Source organism: Podarcis filfolensis (genome assembly GCF_964270895.1).
Source record: "Podarcis filfolensis genome assembly, chromosome: 2".
NCBI lineage: Eukaryota > Metazoa > Chordata > Lepidosauria > Squamata > Lacertidae > Podarcis > Podarcis filfolensis.
Genome location: NC_139605.1, coordinates 66,694,135 through 66,708,048, shown reverse-complemented (window position 1 = coordinate 66,708,048; position 13,914 = coordinate 66,694,135). Strand labels below are relative to the sequence as shown.

General features: G+C 42.6%; 1 long non-coding RNA gene across 2 annotated transcripts; it reads right to left on the bottom strand.

The window, feature by feature from the left end:
• Nucleotides 1-1,140: 1,140 nt before the first annotated feature.
• LOC310756308 lies at nt 1,141-6,864 on the bottom strand. 2 transcript variants are annotated; one of them, XR_014544797.1, is made up of 3 exons: nt 6,648-6,864; nt 4,034-4,086; nt 1,141-2,138 (listed from the first exon to the last, which is right to left on the bottom strand). It is a non-coding gene; the product is annotated as an uncharacterized lncRNA (long non-coding RNA). The 2 variants fall into 2 exon arrangements; XR_014544798.1 differs by lacking the exon at nt 6,648-6,864 and adding an exon at nt 5,320-5,722.
• Between the last annotated feature and the right edge of the window lie 7,050 nt (nt 6,865-13,914).

Here is a 13,914-nt window from a genome sequence, read left to right as displayed (position 1 = left end):
TAGATGCAGATCAGCAGAACAATAGCATCTGTAGGTAAAACAGCATGACTCACCAGAAAGCTGTTTGCCACAGTCATTTTTCTTAATAGGTAAATCCATTCAGGAGGATTGTCCACTATGTAAACATCCTGGATGAGTCACCCTTGTTGTGGACATGTCCCAATCTAGTTCTTACCTTTAAGACTGGGGTCTTCTCTCCTGAAACCCTTCCCCTATGTGCAAGCACACCTACCTGGATTTTGCCCCCTTCTCATTGGTTATCATGCCAACTCACTGAGACACACTTTTGAATCCCCTACAAACCCTTGCAAGCCCAGATTTTAACCTTGCTCTGTGTGTGTGTCATCTCTATGACTTCTGTCTCTATATGCCATCTTTCTGGAGATCCCCTCTGGGTTTCCTCTCTCTGCACCCCAAGAACACCTTCAAACTTGCTGCTGGACTTCGAACCCAAAGCTCAGCGAAGGGTCTGTGCCTGTGACCCTGTTTTACTAATAAAGACCTGAAATCTCTTTGGCCATAGACTCCTGAGCAAAATGCCTGGGTCACTCACAGCTCTTTTATTGTCTACACTCACATGGTGTCAGGAGTACTTTAGCCAGAATGGAAAATGAGCGAGGTCCCAACTAAAGAAGAATGGCAACTTAAGCTGATGGAATATGCGCAGCTTGCAGACCTAACATACAGAATAAGAGAAGAAGAAGAATACTGTATTGGTAAAGAGAAGATTGGAAAATGTTTATTAAATATATGGAGGGGAATTGTGTACACTTGAAAATGTTGGCAGCATTAAGATAAATACAACAGTGTAAATAAGTTTTGATGGATGTAATAATGGAATACTGAATGGTTTAATTTATGTAAAATATGCAGGGATATATGGTATGCAGAATGAACCATGGAAAGAGAAGAAGGGAAGATATTGATAATTTAAGGATGTTTAAGTAAGTATTCAAAATAGTGAAAGAGAAAATTTAATAAAAATTATATATATATATATATATATATATATATATATATGGAGTACTTTAGCCAGCACTAGAAGAGGTGAACTTTGCAACGCTCTCTGTTTTTAGTGCTATTCCCTCCTTTTTAGTTTAGAATTTTTATTTCTTTAAGACAGAAGTGTGAGTATGTTTGAATATTCTTATGTGTGCCTGACACTGTACCTAGATATATATGCTGCTGTGCAGTGTTGTTAAATACTACATTTATAATTATCTTCTTTTCTATCATCTTTGTTTGGGTATAAATCCCTAGCCTGAGAGGGTTCAGATACATGTAAATAGGACAGCACTCAGTTTGACGCTAGCTAAATATCCTTTTTGGGGGAACATCTTTCCAGGACCTATTGAATATCTTCCTCTTCCAACAAGTTTTTATCCAAGTCTTTATATAGATTGGACTACAATTGTATTTTTATGTTTTTATTGTTACATTGCTTCAGGATGTTTTATGGGAAGCAATTCAGAAATGAAAATAAATGTATGTATGTATGTATGTATGAATGAATGAATGAATAAAAAGTTATCTATGTGGTGTGGGAGTGAGCCATGAGCGAGCAGATTTGGGGCAACAGCTTCATAACAAGAGTAATGAATGAATTGGGCCTTTTTATTAATTTGCTCGAGCCATTCTGGATGTAGCAACACAGTTGGCTTAGTTAGCAAGTGAAGGGGAAAGGGAACTTTGGGGTCACTTCATTTTGCAATTTTTTTTTATATTCATCTGAAGAAGCTGAGTTTTTCAGCAGATTCTGGCAAGTGTAACCAGTCACAACTCCTTTGACAAAGGACCATTTTTTAGGGGATGAAGTCAACGCAAGTTGGTTTCTTCAGCTTTTTTGGCAAGCCGAGTCAGGTTTACGAAATTTCTGTCAGGAGTCCAGACTGCCGCCTGACTCATCTCCGTTTCTAAAGTTCTGTTAAGATATGGCAGGTCACATTTTCAAACCAATACTGCATTTGAGTGCATAAATCAGGGTCCTGTGACTAATTCTCTTGTCAGGCAGAGCAGTCCAAACCTCCTTATGCTGGGCTGGGCGAGGTGTTCCTCTACTCAGCTCTGCTGGCTGAACTTGCAGATGAGAGGCCTATTGGCAGTTTCCCCACCAGCAGGAAGCTCCAAAACAGGATGTTCTGAGGACAGAAAGGGAGCAGGGATGAGCCGGCACAGGATCCTGAGCTCGTCTCACCGCCATCATACCATGACCTTGGCTCTAATTAGGAGTGAATCTGTCCAAAGTTTAAACTTTATTGCATGAACATTTTAACTAGGGCCTCACCTACAGAAATTTGCCTCTCCGCAGAAACACTCAATTGTGTTATTCCTGCAACTTACCAAAATGCCAACTAGGAGTGATTCTAAAATGCAAACAAGTCACTTATTAGGGTAACAATGAGGAAGTTCCATACAAACTAGAGTAGCAAAAGTTAATGCTGATGCTATCTTTAAATTGCCCTGACTCTGCGATAACTGACTCTGAAAGTTTGTGACACCCAGTAGCACCACAAAATGAGGCAAGAGCTGACTGCATGACCCTCAGGTTGGAAACTTGCATGTTGAGCATAGAGAGCCAAATAGATCCTCTGCTACTGGTTTAGAATTCAACAGATGGACAACACTGCACTACAAAAAAAATGCCTGATTGAGCTCTCGAATGGATTATCCCTTAAAAACTGGGTACGTCACGCTGCCCAACTGTTGGGCAAATATGACCTCTCAGTGACTGAGATCAAAGAACTTCCCTTATATTCACAGATAAATATTTTTAAACAAACTGTAAGGGCAGTGGCAATTAAAAACGGCCTAAACTATGTACACATCCACATGTGCCCCATTATATTTTAAACTTAGAGAGGCCCATGAACAAACACCTTATTTTAATGAACTGACTTTTGTACAACTTTGGAAAGCTTTTACAGAGTTACGATTAAATACAATAAACTCTGATAATAGAGATGGGAGACACAGAGGCATACCAACAAACAAAGGTGTTTGCATTAGGGGGTGTCCTAAAGTAGAGGACCTTATGCATTATATCTTGTGCTGCTCCTTATATAATGAAGCAAATTATATAGCCAAGATAGCCACCAACTGTAAAGGAGATGAATTTATTTGACCCTACCTAAAAGGTAAAGGGACCCCTGACCATTAGGTCCAGTCGTGACTGACTCTGGGGTTGCGGTGCTCATAGCTACATCAAGCTATATTCTCTCTTTATCACCAAACTCCGAATATAATTGTACACTGTATTAATTAACATTATTTTTAATATATTAGTGGCCATGTGGTGATTTTAGCCTATAAATTTTATTGTTTAAAGCCTTAACCTGTATATTAAGGTACTTCTATAACTCTGTTTAGAGTAGGTTATGTCTTGATAATATACCGGTAAATGTTTTAAGTTTTTTGTATTAACCCAGCATATTTCCCTTTAACTGTTGATTGATTTTGTGTACATTGCGGCAGCCTTTGGCTATGTGCAATAAAACTAAGTGACTGCCTGACTGCCTGCATGACCCAAACAAATTATGTTAATGGACCTCACTGGCTCTCATATTTTGTACTACCTGCTATGATTCCTGCTGGTACCTCTTTTTAGTCTTGAGTTTTGTTTTCATTTGAATCCTAAATCTCAGGCTCTTTGATCACCTTGGAAAGACTTCCTTTGTTTAATCAGATTACTGTAAATACTTTGTTAAGAATGAAATCTGAAGGGATGCTTTGCTGTAGCCCTGTGTGTGGCTTCTCTAATTATATCTGATATTCTTGATATCAGTGTGAGATCCATGTAAAAAAAACAAAAGTGGCAAGCTGTTGGTCTGAGAAAGTGACATTTGCTTACCAGCTCTAGTCACGTAATGTGGGCCAGGGCTGCAAAATGTTTTATCCTTGGCACAGTCAATATCCCTTGACTCCAGGGTCTATTTTTAAATTTGCACTTTCATAAAATTGAGCTGAAGTCTCTTACGCTTGGTTGGCTGGCATCAAAAAAACAGCAGCAGAATTGCAAATTATTTTCAGTACTCACCTCCTTGACAATTACTTCTAATGTCTTCAGACATTATTTGTGTTTGGCAATACCTATGGAGGAAAGGAAACAGTTGTATGTGAAGAAGCAATATCTTTCATCCGGCTGTGAAGTCACTCTCAAGGACACTAATGACACTGTCTGAATGGTATACGAACCCTCCCTTCCTCTTGTGTCATCAGCACTATAATAAATTTTAGCCCATCTGTTTCAACCACAGTTCATAGGAAATATACAAAGCACACTGAAATGCAGCATTGCTGTAACATCAAATATGCAGTTCATACAGAGCAGGACTGTGGCCCCAAAGTTTAATCACATTTTAGTCAGCACTAAAGTAATGGGTGTGACCTTTTCGCAGGACTATCTGGCATCAATTGCAAGTTTGTTTTTAAAAAAACAACAACAAAACATTTAATTCTTCTGTATGGGGCCCAATGAGGTGCTGGGGCATTCAAACCATCAATGACCCAGGAGAAAAAGTTGTGTGAGCATTGTAGAAAAACTGTTGTACATGGGCAAAGTTGAGTGTTATAAAGAGGTGTTTGTGAAAAGCAATATGATGAGCTTACTAGAGCCTCGAGATTGTGTGAAGCAGCACTGCTTGGGCTGGATGGATCTCTATAAATATGGTCCATAAATAGCAACGCCCTAGTGGTCCCGGGCCCTAAGGAAGTTAGATTGGCTTCAACCAGAGCCAGGGCCTTTTCAACTCTGGCTCCGGCCTGGTGGAACGCTCTGCCTCATGAGACCAGGGCCCTGCAGGATCTGATTTCTTTCCGCAGGGCCTGTAAGACAGAGTTGTTCCGCCTGGCCTTTGGCTTGGAGCCAATTTGATTCCCTCCCCCTCTTTCTTTTTTCTTTTCCTTTCTGCTCCTGTGATGAGACTACATTTTAATATTTTAATGTTTCAATATTTTTATGTTGTATTTTAATTTTGTTTTTAAGTTGTATTCATTCAACTTGTTTTTATTATTGCTTGTTAGCAGCCCTGAGCCCAGCCTTGGCTGGGGAGGGCGGGGTATAAATAAAAATTATTATTATTATTATTATTATTATTATTATTATTATTCCCTCAATTAGCACAGTTGCAAACACACAGGTGATTACAAAGACACCATCCATTTCCATGACTTCTTTCCCTTCGTTTGGGACGAAACTAACCCCTGCCCTAAAAGTATGAATCTCCAGATTTGAAACATATCATCAGAATAGTGGACCTGGGGTCCTTTACGATGAAGAGTGGGATATACATTTCAGAAATAAATGAAATGAATAACTCTTACTTTGTTAGCTAACTTGCACCATATTTATTTCTGTTGAAGATCTCTTGCAAGACTACGTATTCCTACCCCTGACACCTTCGTTAATGACAACATTACTAGACTCCTGGTGGGCTGAAAGGTAGACTGTAGTACAAATACAAAAATAAAAATAAAAGTAAATGAATGATTCAATAAATACTTCAGTTGGGCCCTCTCAGTTACTTCATGGAGAGCCCCTGCCTACAATCAATAAAATTCATATTTTCTCTCTGGAAATAAAAAAAGGTATATTTTCATACAACTTCCCTGACAAGACTCTATTTTGGGAGAAAGATGGAGAATGCTCTTTTGTGCACAAAATATGTGAACAGGCCCTATAATTGTGCATTGCCAGAATCCTGTGTCCTCATGCAGCATCCTAAGAACATCCACAATTCTGCTGGCACAGTAAAGGCTACAGCAAGGCTGTGTGAAAGACAGAGAAAAAGAGACAGTCAGACAGAGAGACTTTGTGTTGCTTATAAGAAGCCAGGACCTGTACGTATCTCAGTTATATTTTGCTAAATTGTGCATATATGCAGTCTCATGTTTAATACTGGCGAAAGGATCTCTCAGGTAGGAGTTCTGGGAAAGACTTTAATGAGCTGTTGCCAGTTAAAATACTCAGGACTGTGCTGGGTGGATTGTTAATCTGGGTATAAAGCAGCTCTTTATAAGCTTGGGTGTGTGTGGTTCCCACACTTGCATGTTCTTCCTGGTGCTAGAGCCTCTGAAAAGGAGGGTAGAATTAAGCCATAAATTACGTAGTTACTCTTGTCAGATACTTACATGGACACTTCACCTTTATGCTTCAGATCTTAATCTGAATCACATTTTTAATTAATTAATTAATTAATTAATTCCAACAATTTATATGCCACTTGACTATGCAGTATACAGGAGATTGAAATGAGTTTAAAAATGAGTTGAAACTGTAAAATCTCAAATAAATTAAAATGAAACAGTTGTCAGGAGCTGTAGTCCAGGGGTCAGCAAACTTTTTCAGCAGGGGGCCAGTCCACTGTCCCTCAGACTTTTTGAGGGGCCAGACTATATTTTGAAAAAAATAATAATGAACGAATTCCTATGACCCACAAATAACCCAGAGATGCATTTTAAATAAAAGGACACATTCTCCTTATGTAAAAACACACTGATTCCCAGACCATCTGCAGGCTGGATTTAGAAGGCAATTGGGCCAGATCCGGGCCCCGGGCCTTAGTTTGCCTACCCATGCTGTAATCAGTAATAAAAAAAACCCTGATCAGTGAAGTTAATTCTTTATTCAAAGAAACAAAAACAGCACAGACCTAGTAATCAGAACAACTCTTCCCAGTAGGTCTTGCTCCAATGAGGCAGTTGTGAGGACTGAAGATCCCTGCCTTCCCACCGCTCTCTAAGGTTCCTCCTCCGGTTCCTTCCTCAGCAGCCTAAGGCTCCTTTGTCTTGTCTTTCTTCACTCCGCTCTCTTCACTTCTCTGCATGTTCTGGGAGACATGGGAAGAGGGGAGCTGGTTGCAGGAGGAGTAGGAGTAGGATTCTTCAGCAGCATCTCTATCTCCTCGCCCCCACTCCTCTCCTGCCTCTGAGTTTGGACTGCTCTCTGCCAGAGCCTCTTCCTGCTCACTGTTGCCTCTTCAGCTTTGACACTTCCTCTTCCCAGTCTGCTCCCTCTTCTCCCTCTGACCACTCACCATCGACCTACCAACAATCCCCTGGCTCTGAGCCTTCCTCTCTTCAGAGTTCCCTTGGGGGTTCCCCCAGCTGGTGCCTCCCATCGCTCCTCTGCATCCAGTCAGTCCATGACAGTAGTGAACTCGTGTTGAGTTATGAGACCCAGAGGGTCTCCAAGCAGCCTATATTGGTCAAAATATATATGCATAAATACATTATACTATAGAAAAGGAGGAGGGAGATCATACAGGACATTAATATTTAATACAGAGAAAACAAAAACAAAAAATACCAGCATAAGCTCCCTCAGAACAGTGACAGAAAACATTAGCAGCATGCAAACAATAAACAATGGTTTCTCTGCTTATCTTACTGGGCTGTATAATAAAATTGCAATGCTGTTGTCATGCTGCAGTTTATGTGGCCTCCAATAGTGTGAAGACAAAACAGCAAGCAGGTGATCAAGCAAGCAGGGCAGGGGGCAGGGGGCCAAGGCAAACTGTTTAAAGGAGGGTGGGAGGTGCTTCCAAAAATGCTTTGGCAAACCATTCTCAGATGTGCCTGCCCCTCTCCTTTAAAATAGGGTGGGGGGTGCTGGGAGGAGGTAGGCAAGGGGTAAAGGGAGGGAGTTGGTCAAGTGTAAAGGGAGCAGTGGTTGGCTAGGTATGTGGGAAGCAGATTGGCAGGTAAGTGGGGTTGGTGAGCAGAACAAGCAGGAGTAACAGCTCCGAGTACATAAAAAGAACATAAGTAAAGCCCTTCTTTAGCAGGCCCAAGGCCCATCTGGTTTGGCATCCTGTTCTCTCATTGATGAACCAGATACAGGTGGGAAGCCCACAAACAGGACATTAACACAATAGCAGTTTTCCCACCCATGTCCTCCCCTCCAGCAACTGATATTCAGAAGCATATCACTTCTGATACTGGAGGTTGTATACAGACATCATGACCAGTCTCCATTTATAGTTTTACTGTCCATGAATTTGTTTGTTGAAAGTTGTCCAAGTTGGTAGCAAATTCAATAGCTTAACAATGCACTATGTTTCTAGATTAACTATACAGCAAGTGAGGATTGTAACAGTGGATTCTGGTGCCACAGTATGGTCTGTATTTTTACCTCATATTCCTGTTCAGAAGGCTCAACCAGACAGCGCATGCAGGTGTGTATAACATAAGCCTAACAACCTGCAATAAATAAGAAAAGCCACTTCTGTAGGGACAAGCGGGATTGGAAAAGGTTTGTGTATTTGTGTGTGAGAGGGGTATGTGAGAGGGGCGGGGAAGAGAATGCAACTCTTTATTTGCACATTGTTTCCAGACAACATCTCTATTCTTCTTAGAGTGGGCAGACGAAATATTTAGACAACTGAGAGACAGGAGAATATTCAACAACAAAATTCAAGAGGCAGTTTTGAGAACTTGAGGGAAGAACATTTATTTCAGCTTTAGTCTAAGCTATCCTTTCACACATTGCTGACAGACAGGACAGCATGCTCAGGGGAAATACACCCCATAATAACTGCTTGCTGCCACTACAAATCCTCCTTGCTGAGAGGAATGTACAAGGAAGGTCAGTGCTGCGGGCACCAGGGTAGAATCTTGCCCAAATCTGAAAAGAAAGCTCTAGTTGGATAAAGCCAGTTAGAGAAGCGTGGAGTAGGGCTGTTTGTCCTGGCATGGCGGCTCCTGTCCCTGTTCTTAGCTAGCTCTGCCTTTGACACACATCTGGCATTTTGGCCTTGGGCCCAGAATCCCAAGTAATTTTCCAAACCCTGCTCCCTGAGTAGGCAAGGGGGGGGAGTGTTGTGGGGGGGGGGAGAAGGAGGGAGATCAGTTTCCTTGTTAACAAAGGCTAACAACAGACAGAGCTTCCTGCTTAAATCTCAGTCCGTTACCCACCTCCTCCCTGTCATCTGTCTGCTCATAACTGCTGGAGGAGAATGCTGTAGCAAGTTCACCTGAGGGGGTGGGGGAGGAGGATAGAAGCAGAGCGGGAGAACTGATCTCTCGCAGCAGATAGCATCATCTTCCCTGTGAAATGAATGAGTCATCTCTGCAACACACTTTGCCTCTGTCAGCCAGAGACACGGGGTCCCATTTCCCTGCCTGCGGAAGCAGCCCAAATGTGCATCAGCTTGACAGCACAACCCCCCTCCTTTTGAGCCACTTCTTTCATTTGTTTTTTAATGGTCGGCACCTTTTATTTTAATACACACACACTTTCAATTATGTTTGCTCTTTTGGTCTGAACTAGTCACTTTAAAGGACAGATTATTTGTGCCTTTTATAGTACTGGCACCATACAGAGCCAGTAAAACAAAACACATTGTTTATTTAACTACACTAAAAAAGGGTGCATGCGAAATCTAGCTGAAGTTCTTTACTGCAGTGGCTGCAAAGCTCTTTGCAGCTCTTGGCTCAAGCTGCTTTGGAAAGACAAGAATGAAGGACGTTTTTCTCCCAGCTTGCGAGTGGGAGAAGAAGAATAGCCCTCTGCCTCACCCTGCCACCAATTTCTACCCAGCCTCCCCCACCCACATAGGCAAATGTGGAAGGATGACTCAGCACACCAAAGCAAAATATATTGAGCTGTCTGAACTCCAGTGTCTCTCCCCCCCCCCCCCCCCCCGCAATCTTCTCCTTTTTCTGAGCAGCTGGTAAGGCCTGCAGAGCCAGGGGCAATGGACATTTGTTAGCTCCTGCATTTCCAAGCGTGAGAGTCCAAGGAAGAACATATGCCCTTGGCGTGAAAAGCTCAAGAGAGCCCTGCTTGGCTGAGGTCACAGAACAGTGGAAGAGAAGGGGACCGTGCCAATCAGCACTAAGTGACATGTGAATACCAGGAGATGAGATGGTGTTTAATGATGCCATTTCACATTTTAGAACTGGAGTGGGCAAAGATGGATGGGGGGTCCTCAGCAAGATTTGAAAGTCCATGAAAACTAGTTGGCGGGAGGGTGGGGTAGTGAAAGAGTTTCAGTGGCCATTATTAGGAGAGCAAGGACTTTGCTAGACACATTAGATACAACATAGGAGCCACCTCCTAGGGGCCTTGGGGGCTTTGGCCCCCACAATAAAATACTTGAGGGGGCCAGGGCTCCTAAAGTTGATGGGCATTGCCATTCAAATGGTGTGTGTGCACTGCGTCATGTACGGTAATCGATTATGTGAGCGGGGCTTATCTGGGCCCCCACAATATCTTATTCAAGTTGGCACCCCTGAGATACAAATATACTGTGAGTGAAGACTAGAGAAACAAAAGAGGTGCTAGACCAGGTTTCCTCAACCTCGGCCCTCCAGAAGTTTTTGGCCTTCAACTCCCATGATCCCTAGCTAGCAGGACCAGTGGTCAGGGATGATGGGAATTGTAGTCCCAAAACATCTGGTGGGCCAAGGTTGAGGAATCCTGTGCTAGACAATGTTGGTGGGAATGCCTGGTATCCCTCCTTATTAGAAGGAGTCATTCTTGCTTAAAAGTCCACTCTTGAATAGTGTTATTGATGTTCAATATTTGTTAAGCTGATTGCTTGTTAACAGAGATGATTGGTTGATCTTTCTTCAATGGGAGAAAATAAATGACTCATTCATTAAAAAACCCCAAATCTATCTGCAAAATGGGGTCTGAGGGTGTGTGCTCAGGGGTATGTGTGTGAGAAAAGAAAGTAGTTGGTCATTTGAATTAGGACAAAGAGATAAGCAGAGAGAATTTAATGTTTGTAGCTGGAGGAAGCAGCTGAGGAAGAGGTTGTGCCGTTGCTTTGTGAGATCCGAAGCAATGTTTTTAATAGGCCAGTCAAAATGTCACAAAATACTGGGTGTGAGCTTTCGAGTTATCCAAAACTCTTCATCAAGCCAGGTGGTTTGGGCGGGGGAACACAACTTGACTGATGTTGATGCCATAAGGTCTGAATCTGATCATAGTCTCTGATGGAAAAATTCATTGGAAGCCAAAATCCAAGTTTGGGGCAAGTACTCTTTGGTGAGAGAACCCCAGAAGAGATTTAGCATGGCAAAACATGTAATGCTTCTGAATGTCAGTTGCTGGAAACTACGGAAGGGGTTCTTGTGTTTATGTTCTGCTCCCTGGTTTCACACAGGCATGTGGTTGGCCACTGGGAGAACAGAATGCTGGACCAGATGGGCCATTGGTCTGATCCAACAGGCTGTTTTTATGTTTATGTTCTTAAGCAGCCCAGAAATGTTAGTGGATCATGTAATTATATACCTTAATCACTGGTGCCACTGGACTTGGGGTGGAGTCAGGTACTATTCTATTCCTGTTTAAGAGAGACAATAAAGTTATTGCCTTGCTTCTTCACTGACATGTCTTGACCATCTTTCTTCCCATCATTTGATCCTGCCCCTAGAGGTGAATGTTGTTTTCAATAGTTAAAATGGCTTCCAACAGAATAATGCTGACTGCTTGAGGCAATGCAGAGTCCCTTGACAGTGTTTTCTTTTTAGTGCCGATCTTTAAAGCTTACTGTGACTCATTCCCCATGCCAAAATAATGCTAATATGTATGTGACAGCAGAAAACATTCCCACATAGCAAACAGGCAGAGTACATTGTATATTCTAAGAGCTCCTTTTCTAAGGCCATGCTGTTTTTCCCTTTGGACCCCTACTATACCTCTCTCAGAGGCTCATTGGCTGTGCTCCTAACTTACATTTGATCTTGTCAAGCAAAGGCAGGAAGTGTCAGGTTGCAACGTACATGTGTGACAGAGAAGAGGAACAGATGCCAACTGGAAAGGGATAATATACGAAGCTGCTCTACAGCAAGTCATACCATTAGTCCACCTACCTTAATATTGTCAACCCGAACTGACAAAGGCTCCCAGCCCTATCTAAGGACACCAGGGATTGAATATGGAACCTTTCACATGCAAAGCATTTTCTCTGCTACTGAGAGAGGGTTCTTCCCCTGTGTTGCTTGAGTGGGATGGTGGATGTGCACAATGCATGTATCTGAGCTACTTGGCTTCCAAAGCAGGAACATTTGAGAATGGTCCCTTTCTTGAAAATGCTACTGTTTGAGCCTCCTCCCAGAAGAATCGATGACACAATTTCTCAGGATGCAGCCATGGGGCAATTAGCATCTTTGTTATTATTATTCCTTAGGTAGTGTATAGTTGTGGATCATTTGCAGGGAACCAGGTGCACAGAGGTACACTTAATACCCGGCGGAAGGGCCTTTATTTCTTAATGATCATTACAATTGGCTCTTGAGGAATCGCTGAGAACATTAGGAGAGGCAATCATGTTGGATAGCTGCTCTGGGGTGAATGGAGCTGAGTCTTATTAAATCTTAATGTGAGCTTTATTCCTGGGAAATGTATAAAGCAATTAGGTAGAAAATTCTCATGATTTAATTAGAAAAATGTCTGGGAAATGCTGTGCCACGTGACATTGCAGTTGTGGCCCGATCCTATTCTCAAGAGGGAACGGCCAAATCTCGAAACACAATATCTGAAAAGGAGAGTGGAAATTTACCTACTCCTTCCAATAAAGTTGCAAGCTCATCAGATCCCATCCAGCCTTAAGATAGTAAGTGGGAGGCATTTTAGCACACCCACTTGAATAGTCTTTCCCCAAAGATGCAGCTCCTTCCTCATTGCTATAGGCTAGCTAAGATGGCATTTTGGTGCCTTCGGGACCAGTTGAGTGGTCTATTTCTTCTCCTCCTCACCTCACCCTCTTCATTCACAGTGATGAACTTACAACCACTCCCCAGCCATTCACAGTGCATATTTGTGGTGGTATTTTGGAAACTACAGGTCTCCTCCAAAGCAAGCAAAGGAGCTGATGGTACTATTTGGAAACTCCTGCATTAGGGAAAGAGACATGGCTCAGTGGTACAGCAAATATTTTGTATGCAGAAGGTCCCAGGTTCAGTCCCTGGTATGTCCAGGTAGGTCTGGGAAATTTCCCTGTCTGAAACCGTGGAAAGTCATTACGGACAGTACTGAGCAGTGGTCAAACTTCATATACATCAGTGCCTTGTGTTTCTGCCTGGTCTATATCGTAATTTTCCCATGGAGCTAGAATGGGGTTGCTGTTCTTTAAATCATAGGGAGGGATTCAACATCATCAGCACAAGCATTCCTTCTTGCCTGGCAGAATGACCCTCCCTCTCTCCCCACTGCATCCTGTTCTGGGGAGTCTCCTGCTTCCCCCAGAGCCGATGGGAGGAGGAAGGGGAGGAGAGGGGAGCAAAGTCCCATTGCATTATCAGTGACACACTGTTGTTGGGGCTATGTAGGGGAGATGTTGGGGAGTGGTAAGATGTGAAAGAATCTGCAGTGATGGTGGTTGTGGGAGGGAGGGTGAAACTGGATGGCCATAATCTCACACAGCATTAGGCATGTTTCAGTCCCTTGATCTAAATGTCCTTAAGCATCTCTATGGAGTCGCAGTCATCAATTTTGTAGGTCTTTTCAGCTCTATGATTTATGAACTGTTAATGAGGCTTCTCTTGTTCTTGGCCATACTTTTTACTGATTATGTGGTGAAGCGCTAGCCCTGCGCAGACAGACCCCACAACAACTATATTTAACTGTAATGTCTCTCTTTTTGGAGTGTAATGAAAACTTTAAAGGCCAACACATGTTGTGTGGGCCAGAATCTAGAGAACTGGAGTTTGGGGGCATGTCTTAATGTAGGGTGGCCATATTTCAAACAGCAAGAATATGGACAGAAAAGTTGTTGAGCTGTTTTTGGCAAAGGTGTTGAGTTTTTGGGGAAACTGGCCAAAGCAACACTGCCAGCGTGGGCTGCCATATGTCTGGATTTCCCTGGATCCCCCCTTTTTTTTGCTGATTTCCACCCGGACACTGCTGCCGACTGCAGTATTCTGGATATGTCCAGGAAATTCTGGACGTATGGCAACTCTACTTAATGG